This window comes from Pangasianodon hypophthalmus, chromosome 12 (genome assembly GCF_027358585.1).
Source record: "Pangasianodon hypophthalmus isolate fPanHyp1 chromosome 12, fPanHyp1.pri, whole genome shotgun sequence".
Lineage (NCBI taxonomy): Eukaryota > Metazoa > Chordata > Actinopteri > Siluriformes > Pangasiidae > Pangasianodon > Pangasianodon hypophthalmus.
The window spans coordinates 21,631,914-21,649,948 of NC_069721.1; the positions used below are offsets into that span (position 1 = coordinate 21,631,914).

General features: G+C 38.9%; 1 long non-coding RNA gene across 1 annotated transcript in view; it reads right to left on the minus strand.

The window, feature by feature from the left end:
* Nucleotides 1-4,533: 4,533 nt before the first annotated feature.
* Nucleotides 4,534-18,035, minus strand: part of LOC128319585 (uncharacterized) — a 71,396-nt gene continuing 57,894 nt past the window's right edge. Inside the window, exon 4 of the long non-coding RNA XR_008303051.1 lies at nucleotides 4,534-6,545. This is a non-coding gene — a long non-coding RNA (uncharacterized LOC128319585). The remainder of the gene's footprint in view (nucleotides 6,546-18,035) is intronic.

The following is an 18,035-nucleotide window of genomic DNA, read 5'->3' on the forward strand; positions in this document are numbered from 1 at the left end:
AGTGCTACTGCTCTAGTGGCCCATCTCAGTTAGCCGTGGGCCAAATAAAATGAGGCCACGAGTCATATTTGGCCCATGGGCCTTAAGATTGACACCTCTGCCCTAGTATAACAAGGCCAAATGAGGTGTGAGTTCAAGTAGGAGAGGTCCAGCAGAGGAGTGGGAAGGAGGCAGCAAGGAGTCTGGAAAAATAGGAACAAGTAGCAGAAAGAAAGCTTACATACACAGACCTATAACAGGCAAAGGTACACTGCATCAAATTCCTGGTCAGGAGACAAAAGGTTTGAATAGTGATAGTGACACATAGTGTCACCTTATCTTTTGAAGTTGGGTGCAGAAACTTTGCAAGACATTCCCTCTGGAAGGCATAGAGAGAAGATAGAGAAGAGGAGACAGTGCATCTACCACATTAAGCAGTTTTTAACAATATATTGAGACAACTAAAGAAAAACAGACACACAGGACTTTTCCAAGTAACATGGGATGCTTCATTACCCTGCAGAGAGACCCTTGGGGTGGCTTTGGATTAAGAGAGAAGATGCATGGGAGATTGCTTCTACTTTGTTAATCAACATGAGTTGGGTTGTCTGGGTGAGAGAGTCTGAAACTCCTGAGGACCCCAGTTTACTAATGATGCGTGCAGTGCCAGATGATGTATCACAACAATAGTATTTGATAAATTATTTAATAAAAACAGTTCATATTATTATATTAATAATGAGTACAAGTACAGATTAACTTCATACAAGAAGAGAAAGTGGTTCAAATAAAGATTCCATTTTACAAATTTACCAGTACTGTCATTTTATAACAAATTAAAGTTAGATTCATACCAACCCATTACAGGTATTTAGGTAATTTTTTTTACACAATAGGTATCACAATCACATGTTACCAGTTGGTGGCTGAAATAAGTATTTGAGATTTAAAGTATGTGAGCTGACATTTATTTATGCAAATGAGGCTTCATCCAACTAAATATGTTTAAATTTGGCTACTTAATAAAACAAAATATCGTCAGAAAATGTTTTTAAATGCTGTCCACAGTTTTACATAAATCCAAGACAAATCCACCAATTATCAACATTTTGAGAAATTCCCCTGGAATGTCCTTCTAATAAGGGATAGGAATGAATGTATTATAATTATAATTATAATCTACATTATAAATTAGGTCATCTAGAAACTGAGACCTTTGTGTCTGAATATAGAAACAAACTTATTTTGAAATTGTATACCATAGTGACATACATTTCTTCAGAGTTGCTAAATTTTTGATATGCATTGGATGTGAGTGGACAAAAAAATTATTTCTGGAGTTTTTCCACATTTTTATTACTACAGTTTACGAGAAGATGTTATAGATGCAATTTACCTCTACCTCCATTCTCTGTACTGCTTATCCTACACAGGGTCACGGGGTACCCTCCCGGAGCCTATCCCAGGGGACTTGGGGCACAAGGCGGGGAACACCCTGGATGGGGCACAATCACATACTCTCCGGACAATTTTGGAAATGCCAGTCAGCCTACAACGCATGTCTTTGGACTGGGAGGAAACTGGAGTATGTGGAGGAAACCGCTGAAGCACGGGGAGAATATGGAAACTCTGCGCACAAAGGGCGGTGGCGGGATTCAAACTCTCAACCCTGGAGGTGCAAAGCAACAGTGCTAATCCCCTGTGCTAACCACTAACCCCCCCCGATTAAAAATTATCAATTCTACTGATATCCATTCTGGACCAAATTCCATGTTATTCTTTTTTGTTCTGCAGAGCTGCGTATATTTTCATGAGGGAGAGGTACTTCCTGAAGTTTCCAGAGTGTTTATTCAAAGTTGAAAGATTACTCACCAAGACTTGGTAGAACCAGGGTCAGAGTTGTGAACAGTGATGTCATCAGGTTTCACACAGAACTCTAATGAAGTCTCAAATATGAACACTTGAAGAAGACAACCCTCTGAATTCATCACCGAGGAACAGTCGGACCCTACTGGCTGGTCATCATACTGACACACACACTGATTACAACAAATTCCAGACAAAAGCCTTTAACGTCTATGATGGATTAGCACAAAGCAAACAATGTGTCCTGTTTAAGTTCTAGACTTGGACAATGTCAAGCTTTTGTAGACTTTTTTTTCTTAATTATAATCGACAGTTGTATTGGTTGCTATCATCTACGCACATCTTGCAAACATTTCATCTCACTGTACCTCCCAACAAATCAAAGACCACCTACGATCAATTCTCGAACACAGTCAGCTATCAAAATATGAACATACTCAGTTCTCACACAACCTACAAATGTGAGCGGTAGAATCCAGCCAAAAGAATGAGCATACAGAAGAGTGCTCCTACAGCTGCTGCCAATCCTCTGTATCTAATTTATTTTTCACTGTTGTGTTCTGAACTAGGAAAGCGATTTGCTTCCATATCAGTGTCTCCGGTGAAGGTAAATGGATGTGGTCACGGGTGTGGATCAGAAATCCAGTACTTGAGTCACGCCATTTGAACATTTTCCATATCAGCTCATTCACTCCAGTTTCTCATCCGCTTTCCCTCATATTACCTCACCGCAACCATTAGTCTCCACTCTTTCTCTCCCCCCTAGCCCCCACCACAATGGGGTAAACACACACTTCCCCACTAAAGAGTTTTCCATACTGACCATACTACACACTTTAATACTAACTCTTTAGTGTGAGATATACAGGGGGGAAAAAAATGAAAATTTTCAATAACACACATTATTACCGTTATGTGGTGCCAAAATTTATATTGGCCCATTTTTCATCAGTATCAAAAGTCAAAGGAAGACAAAGCGCTAAATCTGTAAAGTTGTTTTCAGAATTTGGATGATTTCTGACTAGATCCATTTATATCCAATTGAAAGAAGATGAAAATGCAATAAATTTGAAATTCAGGACACTCTGAAAATATTATATTTGGACTAAGTATGGAGGTCAATTTCTAGGTCACTCTCCCAGTACATGAGTGCTGTGGGTTCTAATGTCTGAAATTTCTCAACTACATCTGTAATTTCATTTTTGAGGTGCCACATGCTGAACTGGAATGAGTGTATGCTCACAATTTCTAATGTGTCGGTGTGCCAAAAGTTCAAATGTACCAACACTCATTATACAGAATGATGTTTTTCACCAATTACTTATTCATTCATTCTTCAGCAGCCACTTTATCCTGGTCAGGATTGTGGTGAATCCAGAGCCTATCTTGGGAACACTGGGCGTGAGGCTGGATGGGATGCCGTTTCATTGCAGAGCACCATGCACACACATGCATTCACACCTACAGGCAATTTAGAATAGTCAACTCAATCTACCTACATGTTTTTGGTAGGCAGAAGGAAACTGGAGAGCCAGGAGGAAACCCAGGTAACCCTAGGTCTCAGGACAAGCAACCTGCTGAGCCAGCAAGTCCCCCTTTCACAGATTAACTAATATTATTCTTATACAGTTTAAAAAAAAAACAGTTCTTTGAACAAGTGTTTAAACTTTCAGTAGGGGTTCTACTTGAAACCATCTCTAAATGGGAAATCTGTTGTTGGAGGGTACTATATAGAGCTTTAAGTGTTTCCCCCATAGGGACCTTAAGAGTACTAGATGGAACCTTTTTGTAAGACTGTACTGTTGTTTTTATGATTTAGATTTTCTTCCCCTGGTGACTTACTCACTACATTGCAAAAGACAAATATGTACTTTCTCCTGACTACACTGTCAAACATCACTACATTTTTCAATAATTATACAGTATATTTGTAAGTTCATAAGGCAACTTTTGATCTAAATTTCTAACCAATCTAAACTTTAACAGATGTGTTAAAATACCTGTCACAGTAATTTATCTGCTGTTACAGTCACTTTGTATTTATCTTGGCAGTTTGTATTATGACAATTTTTAACAGCACTCAACTAGTTTGTATTGCCAAATATTACCAAGCTAGCTAGTAGTTGAGAAATTAAAAATGAAGTTGTTAGTTAGTCTTAGCTAAAGTTCTCTTACGTTCCTTGGATCCTTGTTAAAATGGGAACTAATTTACCATAAGTAACTAAAAATCAGTGTGTGATCAGAGACAGACATGTTTTTCTTTTGTGAATCTTGTGCTTCATTTTCTAACAAAATGTAAGAGTTCATAAACTTTTCAACTTTTCAACTTTAACTTGAGTGAAGAATTTGAAGCTTTACGTCAACTTTTATCCAAATATTTATTTAGATGAGTAACTACACTTTTTCTTGAGTAAAAGTTTTGGTTACTTTTACCATTTCCGCCCATTTCCTGCTTGCTTCCAAAGGTCTTAATATTATATAAAGTTATAAAGGTACAGTCAGGTCCATAAATATTGGGACAGTGACACAGTTTTGGTAATTTTGCCTCTGTACACCACCACAGTGGATTTGAAATGAAGCAGTCAAGATGTGACTGAAGCGTAGACTTTCAGCTTTAATTCAAGGGGTTTAACAAAAATATTGCATTAAACGTTTAGGAATTACAGACATTTTTTACAGAGTTCCTCCATTTTCACAGGCTCAAAAGTAATGGGACAATTGACTGATGAGCAGTTTCATGGCCAGCTGTGGCCTGTTTCCTCCTTATATCATGATAAATTAAGGAGATAAAAGGTCTGGATCTGATTCCAAGTGTTGAATTTGCATTTGGTAGCTGTTCATGGGAACTCTCAATATGCCGTCCAAAGAGGTGTTGATGCAAGTGAAGTAGGCCATCATTAGGCTGAAAAACCAAAACAGACCTATCAGAGAGATAGCAGAAACTTTAGGAGGGCAAAATCAACAATTTGGTACATTCTTAAAAAGAAGGAATGCACTGGCGAGCTCAGCAACACCAAAAGGCCTGGGAGACCACAGAAAACAACTAAAGTGGATGATTGCAGAATTCTTTTCTTACTGAAGAACAACCCCTTCATAACATCTAGCCAAGTCAGGAACACTCTGGAGGAGGTAGGCCTATCACTGTCAAAGTCTACAATCAAGAGCCACCTTCATGAATGTAAATACAGACGGTTTACCTCAATATGCAAACCGCTGGTAACACTCGAGAACACAAAGGCCAGATTAGACTTTGCTAAAAAACCTCTAAAAAAAGCCTGACCAGTTCTGATGCAAGATTAACTTGTACCAGAATGATGGGAAGAGAAAAGTATGAAGAAGGAAAGGAAGGGCTCATGATCCAAAGCATACCACATCATCCGTCAAACATGTGGAGGCAGTGTTATGGCATGGGCATGTTTGGCTGCCAATGGAACTGGGTCACTGGGGTTTATTGATAATGTGACTCTCGATAGAAGTAGCAGGATGAATTCTGAAGTGTATAGAGCTATACTTTCTGCTCAGATTCAGTCAAATGCTGCAAAACTGATAGGACAGAGCTTCACAGTACAGATGGATAACAACCCAAAACATACTGTGAAAGCAGCCCAAGAGCTTGGAAATTAAATGTTCTTAAATGGCCGAGTCAGTCACCTGACCTCAACCCAACTGAGCTGCTTTTCACTTACTGGCAAATCATCTCAAGGGAGGAAACTCAGCATTTGGTTATGTCCATGGGGTCCAGACTTCAGGTAGTCACTGACTGCAAAGGATTTACCTCCAAGTAATAAAAATAATCCTAATATTTATGATTATATTAGTTTGTTCCATTACTTTTGAGCCTGTGAAAATGGAGGAACTCTGTAAAAAATGTCTGTAATTCCTAAACGGTTAATGCAATATTTTTGTTAAACCCCTTGAATTAAAGCTGAAAGTCTACGCTTCAGTCACATCTTGACTGCTTCATTTCAAATCCACTGTGGTGGTGTACAGAGGCAAAATTACCAAAACTGTGTCACTGTCCCAATATTTATGGACCTGACTGTATATACTCGAAATATTAAATTATCTTTTTCATTAAATGTTTACATCTTGACCTCAACCTTTCTTCTTAAAAGGTTCTAAATGGGTTTCTTGTTGTCCATCTGGTTTTATGTTGTGTTCACTCTTACTGAGCATCATAATTCAGGGTCATTCAGTGTAGGAAAATATAATCCTTACACATATGTAACAGCACCTGGAGTGGCTGCATGTTGTTCCTGTTCACATTATATTGTATATATTGTAAATTCTATTATATAATTAATATTGTGCCTGCAGATATTTCCACTGTTTAACAACTGCAAGCTGCATTTCTATAAATAACTTCATCATAATGACTGATCGACAACCAGGAGCAACTCATACAGAATAAAAATGTGATGTGCACAGAGCAGAGGCTCTGGTAAAGCTCAACAAATTCAACACAGACAGAAATGATCAATGTGTGGGGCAGCCACAAGAACTCACTTTTAATGTGTGAGGAAACGGAAATACCAACGGTTTAAATCAGATTCCCATAAAAGCAGGGCCAATCGATGGCCCAGTGCCCATGGGTGAGATGGAAAGTGTGGAGAATTGAACATTCACAAACACACGTGGCATCACAAGCTGCTTACATTCAGCAGGGTCTCTGATGGCCAGCTGGGCTTATTCATTGATCACTGAAACATGAGCAAAACAGGTCAATGAGAGACATCATTGGGCTGTTTCTGATGTGGATTCACCGGGATTTTGCTGCTGCTGTTTGGACTAAACCAAGTGCACCATTTAATCAGTTGTCAGATATTAAAGGGACACTTTTATTACTTCAGTATTCCTTTCTCACACTCTCACACATGTATGCTTCACATAATGACCATTAAATGCACTGTTTACCACAGCACTGATGAATTCTCTAATCTGATTGGCCAGAAGGTGTTAATTTCCTGTAACAGCAGCACCGACAGTGGTTCTAGCTGCTATTCAAATGCGCACCTTATAATACGTCATTGTTTCTATAGAAACAGCTCATTCACAGGATCTTGTATGGTGGATTCTCCACATAGTCTAATAAAAAAAACGATTAAAAAAGGTGTTGTCATTTAACAAAGAAAAACCTATACTTGTTGATATGGTGAAGGTGACTTTGGAACCCAGTGGAACTCACGGGCACACCAACACAAAGAGTTCAGCTCAGCTCTCTCTGTCTGGTTCACAGCATTTCTTTAATGACAAAGGGGGTGTGGCCTGCAGCTGACACTCGGCCACGCCCCCGCAGCCACAGTGATGTTTATTTAACATTTATGGAAGGAGTCTACCGTGTCAGCCCTTTGTAACAGTCAGCAGGTTTTCTGCCATAGAAGAGTGGACTTCGCCCTTTCCAGTTTCTTGCTAACATGGCAAGCTGAGTCTTTTTGCCTCAACAAATTCAAGAGAGAGAAAAAAGGGAGTGTAGTGAGGGAAAGACTGTTTAGAGCTGCAATAAAGTCAGTGATAACAATAACAAACATAAGATTCATTGGCATTCTATAACATTAAATGCAACTATAACCAGTTAAAAAGCAAGATGTATCATTATTTAATAATTAAAAATTGCAATTGTTGGCAAATCTCTGTGGTACGAGATGAAAAAAAAAAATGGGCAATGCTCTTATAGGAAAATAAGTCGTCAGATACACTTCATAGACATGGATTATTTTCCTATAAGCGGATGGTTTTCATGTTTTATTCCTCACATATACCACTGTTTTAGAGTTAGATACTGTATATGCATGTATTAACTGAAAATTCTCTAAGCTCTAATGATCTCGCAGTCCTTGGTAAAATTCAAAATGAAATGACAATAAAATGTAGCACACATCACTTAGTTATTAATACCCTGTGTTTTAAATTGGCTACAGTCTCAGGCAGCAAGCTAATCAGAGTGGTCGATCGCCTGAAAACAGCCAAGAGTAGAGGGTAGCTGACTGTGTGGTATTACATTGTCAGTCTCTGGCAGGACACCACACCCCTCCAGTTGAAAAGCTGAAATGAGGTCATGCTGTCCAGGAACCCAATCACTGATAGAGACAATAGGTGCATGCCGTGGCCCATTCATGCCCAAGCTGACTCGCACCAGTCGCAACACTGGGAATGAAACAAAAACACACACCCTGTTTCCGGACTACATTACAGGGTGGTGCATGGCCAAATAATCATTTTCCTGTGCAGCAGTGTGATCACAAATTAGTGTAATTTATACCACAGTGCTGCTGATTTCTAAACAGAAGGTGTTATAACAGCAGCTCTGACAGGTTTATATTATCACAGGTTAAATCACAGGTTTATATTAATGCGCTTGTTCTAATACATTATCATTCTATAGAAACAACATACACAGGGACTTACACAACATGCACAGTTTTCTGTGAGGAGACACTTTACAGGCAGTCAGAGGTAAAGCTGTAAGTTTGGAAACATGGGAAACATCACACTACCCCATCTCTAATCTAAAGCTGTAAGTTTGGAAACCTTTGGAAACATCACACTACCCCATCACTGATTAGTGTCCTATAACTGCATGTCCCAAAGTGTCTATTTCTTACTTAACAATATTTCCTTTCTGCCAGGAAACTAGTACAGTTTCATATTTTATTGCGTGTATTGTCTTGAACTGATGACAGGCAGAATTCTTTTGGGTTGTATGTTGATCTGTCAATGATTGAAATTCTAAAATAGCTTTTTTGCAGTCCAGACAGAGAGTCCTGGATCTTTGCCAGTTGTAAGCTAGCTTTCATGAATAATGGATAATCATGGCATATAGTTCATTTAATCACACAAAAAGGAAAATTAATTCCAAAACCATGTGATGGTAGAAACTCATAACACATAACCCTAATCTGCATTATATTAATACTTGCCTTAAATCATTTTAATAATTAATTTAAATGTAATGTTATTTGTTGGTAGCCCATGTAGTCTAGTTCCACTGTGCTCTTACATTACCTATTTGAAATCTAACAGCTAATTAGGGTGTCTTATTTTATTAAATCCCACAAAAAATGTTAATTGTATCATGGAATTGTATTTTGATCGTATTGGTATTAGAGCCCAAATCTCTGACAGTGACATTATTTCCTTTTCCTCAATCTTGTGCATCTCGCATTGGATGAGATCATGGAAGATCTCTGGTTTGGGGGGAAAAAATCGCTTTACATTGTCAAATGCTTCATAAACTGATTTTGTTGTGAAATAACAAAAGATATAACCATGGCAATAAATAAAATGTGATATTTTAATCTGATACATTTCCATTGCAAACACAAGTAACAACATGCCAGACATGGTCCAAGGTTCAAAGGACAACTAGGAGTTCAAAACAAATTATTGTCTGGGCAAGAAAGAAAAAGAGGAGGATCAACGTTACCAATAGTTTCCATTAGTTAAAATGGGCTTTTCTTTATACAGGATTCTGAGGGTGGGATTTGCTAATCAAAAGTGATACAAAAGCAATATTGCTTGATTAATGCTCACCCTAAAGTGATCCCAAACTCCTGCTGGATCCATTAAAATCATAATAATAGCAGTTTTTCTTTCAGAGATGTTAATGCAAAATAAATGTCTTTTATACCAAAGGATCTGCTTTGTTTTCTTACCCATCACCAGTATTCTAGAGTACTAGTCCTCAACAGGGTTTGTTAATTAATAGACAAATAATAATAATAACAATAATAAACATGGGTAAAGTATTACAGTAATACAAGAAAAATTTATATGGTGTATTGAATTATTTTCATTGTGGGCTCAACAAAAAAAGTCATGGGAGAGGGTGTTTTTCACTTTAATGCATGTGGGAGAGGGCGGGTATTTCAAGAAGGGTATTACATTCTTTAGGGTGGGAGCAGGAGGGTATTATTTTCATTAGGGTGGGAGCACAAGAATATTTCTTTCTTTAGGCTGGGAGCAAGAGGGTATTACTTTCATTAGGGTGGGAACGCAAGGATATCACTTTCTTTAGGGTGGGAGCAGGAGTGTATTACTTTCTTTAGGGTGGGTGCGGGAGGGTACTACTTTCTTCCCATCATGTTCTCGTTATATTGTCCTTGGTAGCAGCATTCGAAGTCCAGTATATCCTGGTTAAAGCTCTCACCTTGCTCGTCTGAGTACACTCCCATGTTCTCCTTGAAATTATCAAGATGAACATCAAGGATATGGACTTTGAGAGACATCTTGCAGCCCACTGTACCATAGTTTTTCACATGTCTCAACCAGCTCCACATATTTTTCAGCTTTGTGATTGCCCAGGAAGCCCCAAACCACTGTGACAAAGCTGTTCCAAGCCACTTTCTCCTTCCTAGTGAGCTTCTTGGAATTCCTTGTACTCCAGGATCTCAGGACAATGGCTTTGACTTTTGCCTCAGACAGCGTAGGAAAGAAGTCTTGAAGGTACTTGAAGGCTGCCAACTCCTCATCTAGAGCATAGGGCCCAATTTGATGTGCAGTGGTGGCATCAGCACCTTCCGGGGGTCCACCTACGGCTCCCTCTTGCTCCCTCGAGCTCAGTCTACTGTGGCCAGTCCCACCTTTGGTAGTGAGCCTTGGTGTCCCTGCTGTCCCAAAGACAAAGATAGCAGGGCAACTTGGTAAAACCCCCTTGGAGACCCATCAGGAATGCCACCATTTTGAAGTCTCAGATGACCTCTCAGCCATACTCATCACGCATCAAGGCATCCAGCAATGTCTTGATGCTGTTGTAATCCTCTTTGAGGTACACAGAGTGAGCCAGGGGAAGAGACGGGTACTTGTTCTCTTTATGGAGCAGCACTGCTTTGAGGCTCCTGGCTGAGCTGTCAGTGAAGATGCGCCAATCGTTCAGGATACATACGATTCTGATGGCCTCACACAGACTGGCCACAAACAGACTGTGGCAGAAGTAGAGCCCATCTTGACAGGTTAAAAAGATGAAAAAATCTTGGTGATGCTTCCTATGACCTGTGACTTGCGCTTTCATCCAACAAGTTCCACTGCTTGAGCCTAGATGTCAAAAGTTTGGCATTGGACTTGGTGATACCAAGATCTCTCAAGTCACTGTGGTCTTTTTGGTTGGGGTAATATGGGTCTCTCTCCTCAGCTCCACCTCTGAAATTGTAATCTGGATCTACAATGTCTTCCTTGTGCTCTGATTTGTTGCTCACTGGATCTACAATGTCTTGTACACTGGATCTACAATGTCTGGATCTACAATGTCTTCCTTGCGCTCCGATTTGTTGCTCACTTTTGAAGACAGCTGCTCTCAGTCTGGAGGGGTGGGTACACGAAGCTCAGGGCAGTGTGCGATGGGTGAAGGAAGGTCCGGATACATGATAGCAGTTGCATTCTTGCCACTCAGACGTTTGGAAGGGTCCATGAAGAAGGTTGCTTGAGTGGTCAGTGCGTTCCCTCCAAATTCTTGGGATAGCGAACTTCATGGCTCTCTTTTCCCCTCTGTACCATCCGGGAAAAGAATAAAGTAAAATTGTATGAAAAAAAAGGCATGCCGATATATGCCTTGTAGGCCTCACGCATCTTAGCAAATGCTTCCACGGAGTACTTTTTCACTCTTGTATTGTCTTTCGCCACAGACATAGCAAAATGCGTCTGCTGGATGCTTATACCCTCTTGATGCCATCTAAGAAAAATGCTGAAATGTTTCCATTTCGGCAGCTGGAACTAAATAAACCGGTGGGCTTAAGGCCCCTGTACTTATACTACTATTTATGTTACTGGAAAGTTCTAGGAAGTTCTGGAAGCCTGGAAATGTGCAGAAAAATAGATCTGAAATGTTCTGGGAAATAACATATTTTGGAATTTACCTATTTTCCAGAACATTGCAGATCTATTTTTCAGAACATTTCCAGACATCTAAAATTTTTAGAACTTTCCAGTGATACTTTTTATTTTAATGGGTAAATTTGCGTCTTTTCATTCACATAGTCAGAAAAAAACATATTTTTAAATTTACCTGTTTTTTCGGACTTCTTGCGAACAAAAAGATGCAAATTTGCCTGTTTTCTCAATGAAAATAGGTAGATTTCAAAATACCAATGTCCTGGTCACAAAGGCAAAGTTTGAAAGGAATTACAGCCATTTTCTATACTTTTGTGGTATAAGCAATTAGGAAAGAAGACTTACTACCCAAGAATAAAAATTTGTTACCTAGTGTAATAGGAGGAAGTGTTAGTGTGTGTGTATGGTACCTGACATTCTGCAGTGGAATACTGGAAGATTCAGCAGAGATGGTGCTCTTTCACTGTTTAGTCACCACTTACTGTCATTTTCAGCTCTCCTCGAGCTTTATTTTTACAGAGTTTTGTTGGCATCAGTAAATGTAAATCAGCTATGCTGTGAATGCGCTTGGTCATCTGATTGGCATTTATCAACATACACATGTGAGTACTGAGAGAATTAACATTACTGAAATTTTAAAGGAATTTTTAAATGAATTTTTAGTGCAGTTCAGTTTGAATCTACACACAACTGTAGATTCAAAAGTCTACCTGAAACCTGCAACATCTAAATATTGGTGACTTGATCGTCTCAGTCTTAACCTTGTCTGCACTTTAGTATCAATTGTTCTAGTATTAGTCTGAATCTTGAGGACTGGTCATACTATACTGATGGTTATTAGCTGTTTTAAAGTCGAGCCACAATACAATATATTTAATGCTTTTTTCAAAGGGTCTTGGAAGTAACTTCAGGCTATTAATTTAACCATCATTCAGACATCACTGTTTCCTACAGATAAGGCACCACACTTTCCAGTGAAAGCTTCAAGGGCTGATCATTCCTTGCAGTTTGTATCTCGATTGTATCCTGAATGCATGCACTTACACCTTTAGTCACTTGTAGGCTGGAGTTACTCATACTGAAATCTGATCATGAAAGATTAAGTATATTACTGTTAATATTCTACAACAGCATGTCCCTAATAAGTATGTTCGATTAAAAAATGCTACATACTCATATAATAGTCATAACATTATTCACATAAAACACACATAAGTAGTGACTGCATAAAAATCTCTTGCTGTGACTTCCTTGTCTGATGTCACAGCTGTGTCTGGTTTTTGTCTCGTTTATTTTTCACCTTTTATTAATATGTTTAATTGTAAATGTTTCCTCTTGTGGTTATGTTAATATCTGGAAATACAGTGCCGAAGCCACAGACCCTTCATAAGTGTTTGTGAGCTCTGTGATTAAGGGCTTCAGGCCTGGGTATTCGCCTGTTAGGCTGCACACAGCGCCGGTGGCCGCCTTTCCAGCTTTCCAGGAATATTTCAGATAAATCAGGTGTGATGGCTGAATGGAAAAGTGCAGCTTTTGCCATTTTTCTCCTACTTTTTACTTCTCTTTCCAAAAGTTCTTTTAAACACCAGTATTCTTATTATTTTCCAGTTGGACTGTATTCAATGAGCAGTTTTGGTGTAAAGGGGAAAAAAAAGTCCTTCACACACAGACCGTGTAATAAGATATTTCTCCTTCCTCTGGTTCTTCTCCCTTTTTCCCTTTCCAGTAAATGTGCAGGCAACTCCAACTATTTACTCACCTCCTGAGCGCTAACACACACTTTCACACTCATCAGATACACTTCCAAACACAATGTTCAATGTTGGGTTCAGGCAGTGGCACGCCACACATCCTGACAGGAAAAGCAGGGAAATTACACAGATAAAGTGAGAGTGGTCGACAGAAAAAAGGCAGGCACAAAATCAAGGCCAAGAACTCTGCTTCACACCTCTGTTAGGTTAAATTACGGTGATTAGAAACGGATAGCCTGGAGGCACGGATGGACAGGAATGTGGCTTTTTACTCACTAGTATCAGGCCTGGTTTTGTCTCTGGCAGATATTTTTAGCTCTGGCAGGAGACCTTTTTGTTTTTCTGGGAGATCGACACTATGTGTAGAGATGGTGACTGCTTTCAGCTGTAGAGGATTAGGAAAGGTGTGACGCAAAAGAGTTTGCATGCAGACATGGTTATTCAGAGGTCAAGAGTTCTTGCCCTATGTATGTTCTTTGTTTTGTTGTTGTTGTTTTTAATAAGACAAGAGTTTAAGGAGTTAAGTTTGGTTTAACCTTGAATCTTTCGAACATATGTGGACAGAACTGTCAAATTATGACAAGCTGTTTGAGCAAATGCCATGCACGCATTATTTGTGTACAGATCAAGAAAACAGTTTGTGGAACAAATAGGAAGCAAGCATGGAGGGTGTGCACTCCTGACTAATCCTGAATCACAGACTGTTTCAGTGTGGTCTAATTCAAGCCATGCTCTGTTAAGTGAGCTTTGAGGTCTACGGTCCACACCAACAAACATCAATGTGTTTGGCTACCAAAAAGGAGAGCTGTCTACTGACTCAGTCATCTGATGACCAGACAAGAAAACAAATAGTGCAGAGTTAATAGAAAGTGAAAGAATGATGTACCTTCGAGTATTTCCAATGTCAAAATGTTTGTGATGATACATGCTTACATTTGTTTCCTCTGAGTAGCAGTGTGAACAAACAACCATTTTAGTTTTCATTCAAAGTATTTCATTCAGTTTAGACTCACTGATCTATAATCTTATAGTTCTTAAATTGCTGAGCTGACCTGCACCCTGTCTGAGAACCTCTTCTCTGCTCACTATCACTCATGTCTGTACTGCACCAGAGCCGGTCTATACTCGAGTCTGGCCCTGGCCCTTCACCAGACCCTGACCCTAGGACTGGGACTGGCATTTGCAGGACTGGTAGAGGAGCCGAGAAACAGCTCTGTAGAGCTTCCAACTCAGGATCTGCCAGCTACACACACTGCATCTCCACTGCATCAATCCTGTAGACGTTAGAAGGATCTCTTAGAAGGTTATATCACAGTGGCTGTATGTTAGAAGGTAACATACAGCCACTGTGACAGATTATGAGCATTTTTGTACCCACGTGGTGCTGGAGGGCATTCACTGCCTCCAACCAAATTAGTACCATTGAATTGCAAGATCCTGGTGTGAAAGGCATGGTCATTGGACTCCTACTGCCACCCTCTGGGTCTGGGACCTTTCCCAGCCAGGTCATGTAAAGGAGAAACAACCTAGGGCTTGTTCACATTTGGTACTAACATCTGTCTCGGGTGTTCCAGTCACATGTGGGCGACCAAGGCCACACCAACCAAGTTTGTACCAGACTGGCGGGGCTAGGTAGGACAAATATGTAGGCTTTTTTAATCCTAGGCCTGGGCATTATGCACATTGGGCCTGATGCCAAGACTAGAATAGAAATAGTTTTACTGTTCTTGTAGGGCCAGTCATGAACAAATTATATACATATATATATATATATATATATATATATATATATTTATATATATATATATATATATATATATATATATATATATATATATATATATATTTATATATATATTCCCATGAGACTACCCATCACTCATCATCAGTAAATGCTTTATCAGGGTCGCAGTGAATCTGGAGCCTATCCTTGGATCGCTGGGCACGAGGCAGGAACACACTGTAGATGGGATGCCAGACCATCACAGGGCACTATACACATACACATTTTCAGCTAATGGCAATTTAGTGTAGCCAATATGCACGTTTTGGGTGATGATAGACAGGCACGAGATTGAAACTGGGACCAACAAATACATAGGTGGAATACTTTTGTTCAGCCCATGTAAACTCCTTTTACTCCATGTCATCTGAAATATTATTTCATTTTGAAATTGAACAGAATTGCTGTGAATTGTAGAATTATGGCCAGTAATCAGGCAGAAAAAGAGCAGAAAAATCCCAAAAAAAAGGTCTGGATTTTTAATGGAATTTGAAGAAGAAAATTACTGTCTTAAATTTAAAATATTCCCTCTTACCTGAACAGTTCCACTGCAGTTTTGTTATCCAGACAAACAATATAAACACATGGAATGTGGTTATGTTCATGTGGAAACATTACAGTGGTAAGACTTTCCAGAAATTAACTGACTATAGCTTTTACTTTTCTAAATGTAACCACCACCTTGGGATGCAGCACACCTAAGAGGTCCCAAGCATCCACAGTCTACCTAAACTAAAGCATAGGTCTGTTGCTCTTTGTATCTAATATAATATTGAATTCAACTGAGTTTTTCTGACTTTTCCTGCAACATTATAGGAATATTATATTATCCAAGAAATTTTAATTCAGCAAAGTCAGTGCCAACACTGAGCTTAAAAAAGTTACTGACTTCTTGTGCAAAAGGAGGCTATTTTAAGTCAATTACTAGGCCTCTATTTGCCGCTAATTTTATGCCATGGAAAATCACCTCTTGATCCACAGATTCTGAAAAAAGTCTGCTGACATCAAAAGAGAAAACATTATCAAAGCCAATGTAAATGGACATCCAGCTGCCAAAACAGATCAGGTTCAGAATCCTGGCACTCCTTTCATTCACATGCCACTTCATGCCATGTGTCAAATGTTTAATTACACAGCATGTTTCAGTGTTTAATTACACAACATGTGATAGCAGCATAAAATTAGAGGGAAAAAAACATGTTTTTCAGATAAAAGGCTGTTCACTTCCTTCTCTCATGTGAGCTTTACATCATGCTTCTTTTTTACCTTGAAAAATACGCTAAAGAACCACATGCACACAAACACAAAATATACCTTACACAATACTCAGTGCTGTTTTAATGTATGTTTTACATTTATATTTACAAATTTTACAACAGTTTTGAGACTTTTACTGCACCACCCGCCTTGTAATAGGTGTCTCTAGCTAGGGTGTATTAAACAGTTTCCACACCTATGTAAAATCTGCAGAACGTACGGTACCTGCATAGGGATGTTGTTTACAGTTGTTTAAACACCTTACACATGTTTAATTGTACATGTCCAAACTGTCAACTGTCCAAATGAATAAAATATTGTGGTACACATGGAGCAATGCAGTGTGGCCTGAACAAATCATGTGACCTTGCATTTCCTTAGTATGTCTCCCTGAGTATAAACACCCATTTGTAATCTGGACTGTCACTACATTGCTTATACTCTATATATATATTTCCCACCTGGGAAAACCTGTCTACTGTACCTATGACTGAATTTTAGAGAAAAATGAACCAAAATTTTTTTTTAAATTTTAGCTGCTTGTCGGCTATTATGTTGATTAAGCAACCAGTTTAAAAATTGTCGAGATAAATCCAATCTAAATCAGGTGATGAGACAGAGACTGATGTGGGTGATGCTGATAATCAGAGTAAGAGCTCATTTCCCATTGTATACTAACAATTCTTTAAAACAATTGTTAGTAACATATAAACACATTACTTTAAAATACATGCAAAAGAAAAACATATTCCAGTTCAGGAAAGTCTGTGGTTTTTATATTATATAAACTAGTACATATATAATAGAAAATGTCAATATTTCACCAGGTGAAAATTTTCGTGGGTCAGCGCACACACACTTCCCAGTTTTACACATCTGTAGCATGTCTTGTTTTATAACACTGTATACAAGTTTGAGCCATTACATATTGTATATCAAATTATATTAAAGTATAGATCTGCTGTGACAATTCAGTGTATATTCATCAGACAACACAATGTCTGAGTACTAGTATGAAATGTAGTGCATGTGATTCCTTGCAGATTTCAGGGTGCAAAGCAATAACACTGCTTTTGGGTCAGTGGATATGGTGTAAGGTTTTGGAAACTGAGCTTAATGTTTGGTTACATTTTATTGTTGAAGTGATTAGGGAAAAAAGAACCTGCTGCCCAATTGCTTCATTTGCATTGCCAGTCAAGTGTATCAGCCATAGTATTGCTTTTGAAGAGATGATGATGCAGGAGTGCCTCAAGGCAACTTTGGCCAGATTTGCAGGGCAAAAGAGCAGCTTGATGGAAAAATTAGACCTGTGGCAGGGCATTTGTGTTTGTAGGTTTGGTGTGTGTGTGTGCCTTTATTAAGCATCTGGATCTAATCAGTAACTGTTACTCTACTTGAAAGCCTAGTGTAGTATCAGAGTGCCCACTGGCTTGTGCAGTGGGAGAAACTTCACAATGTTGAACAAAAAAGTGGGCAAACTAATAAATAGAGTTTAACAGTTTTCATTCATTAAGTATTCAGTAATTTTTGACATCCAGTACCTTCTGGCATCGATATTGAATCTCCAGCTTAAGCTT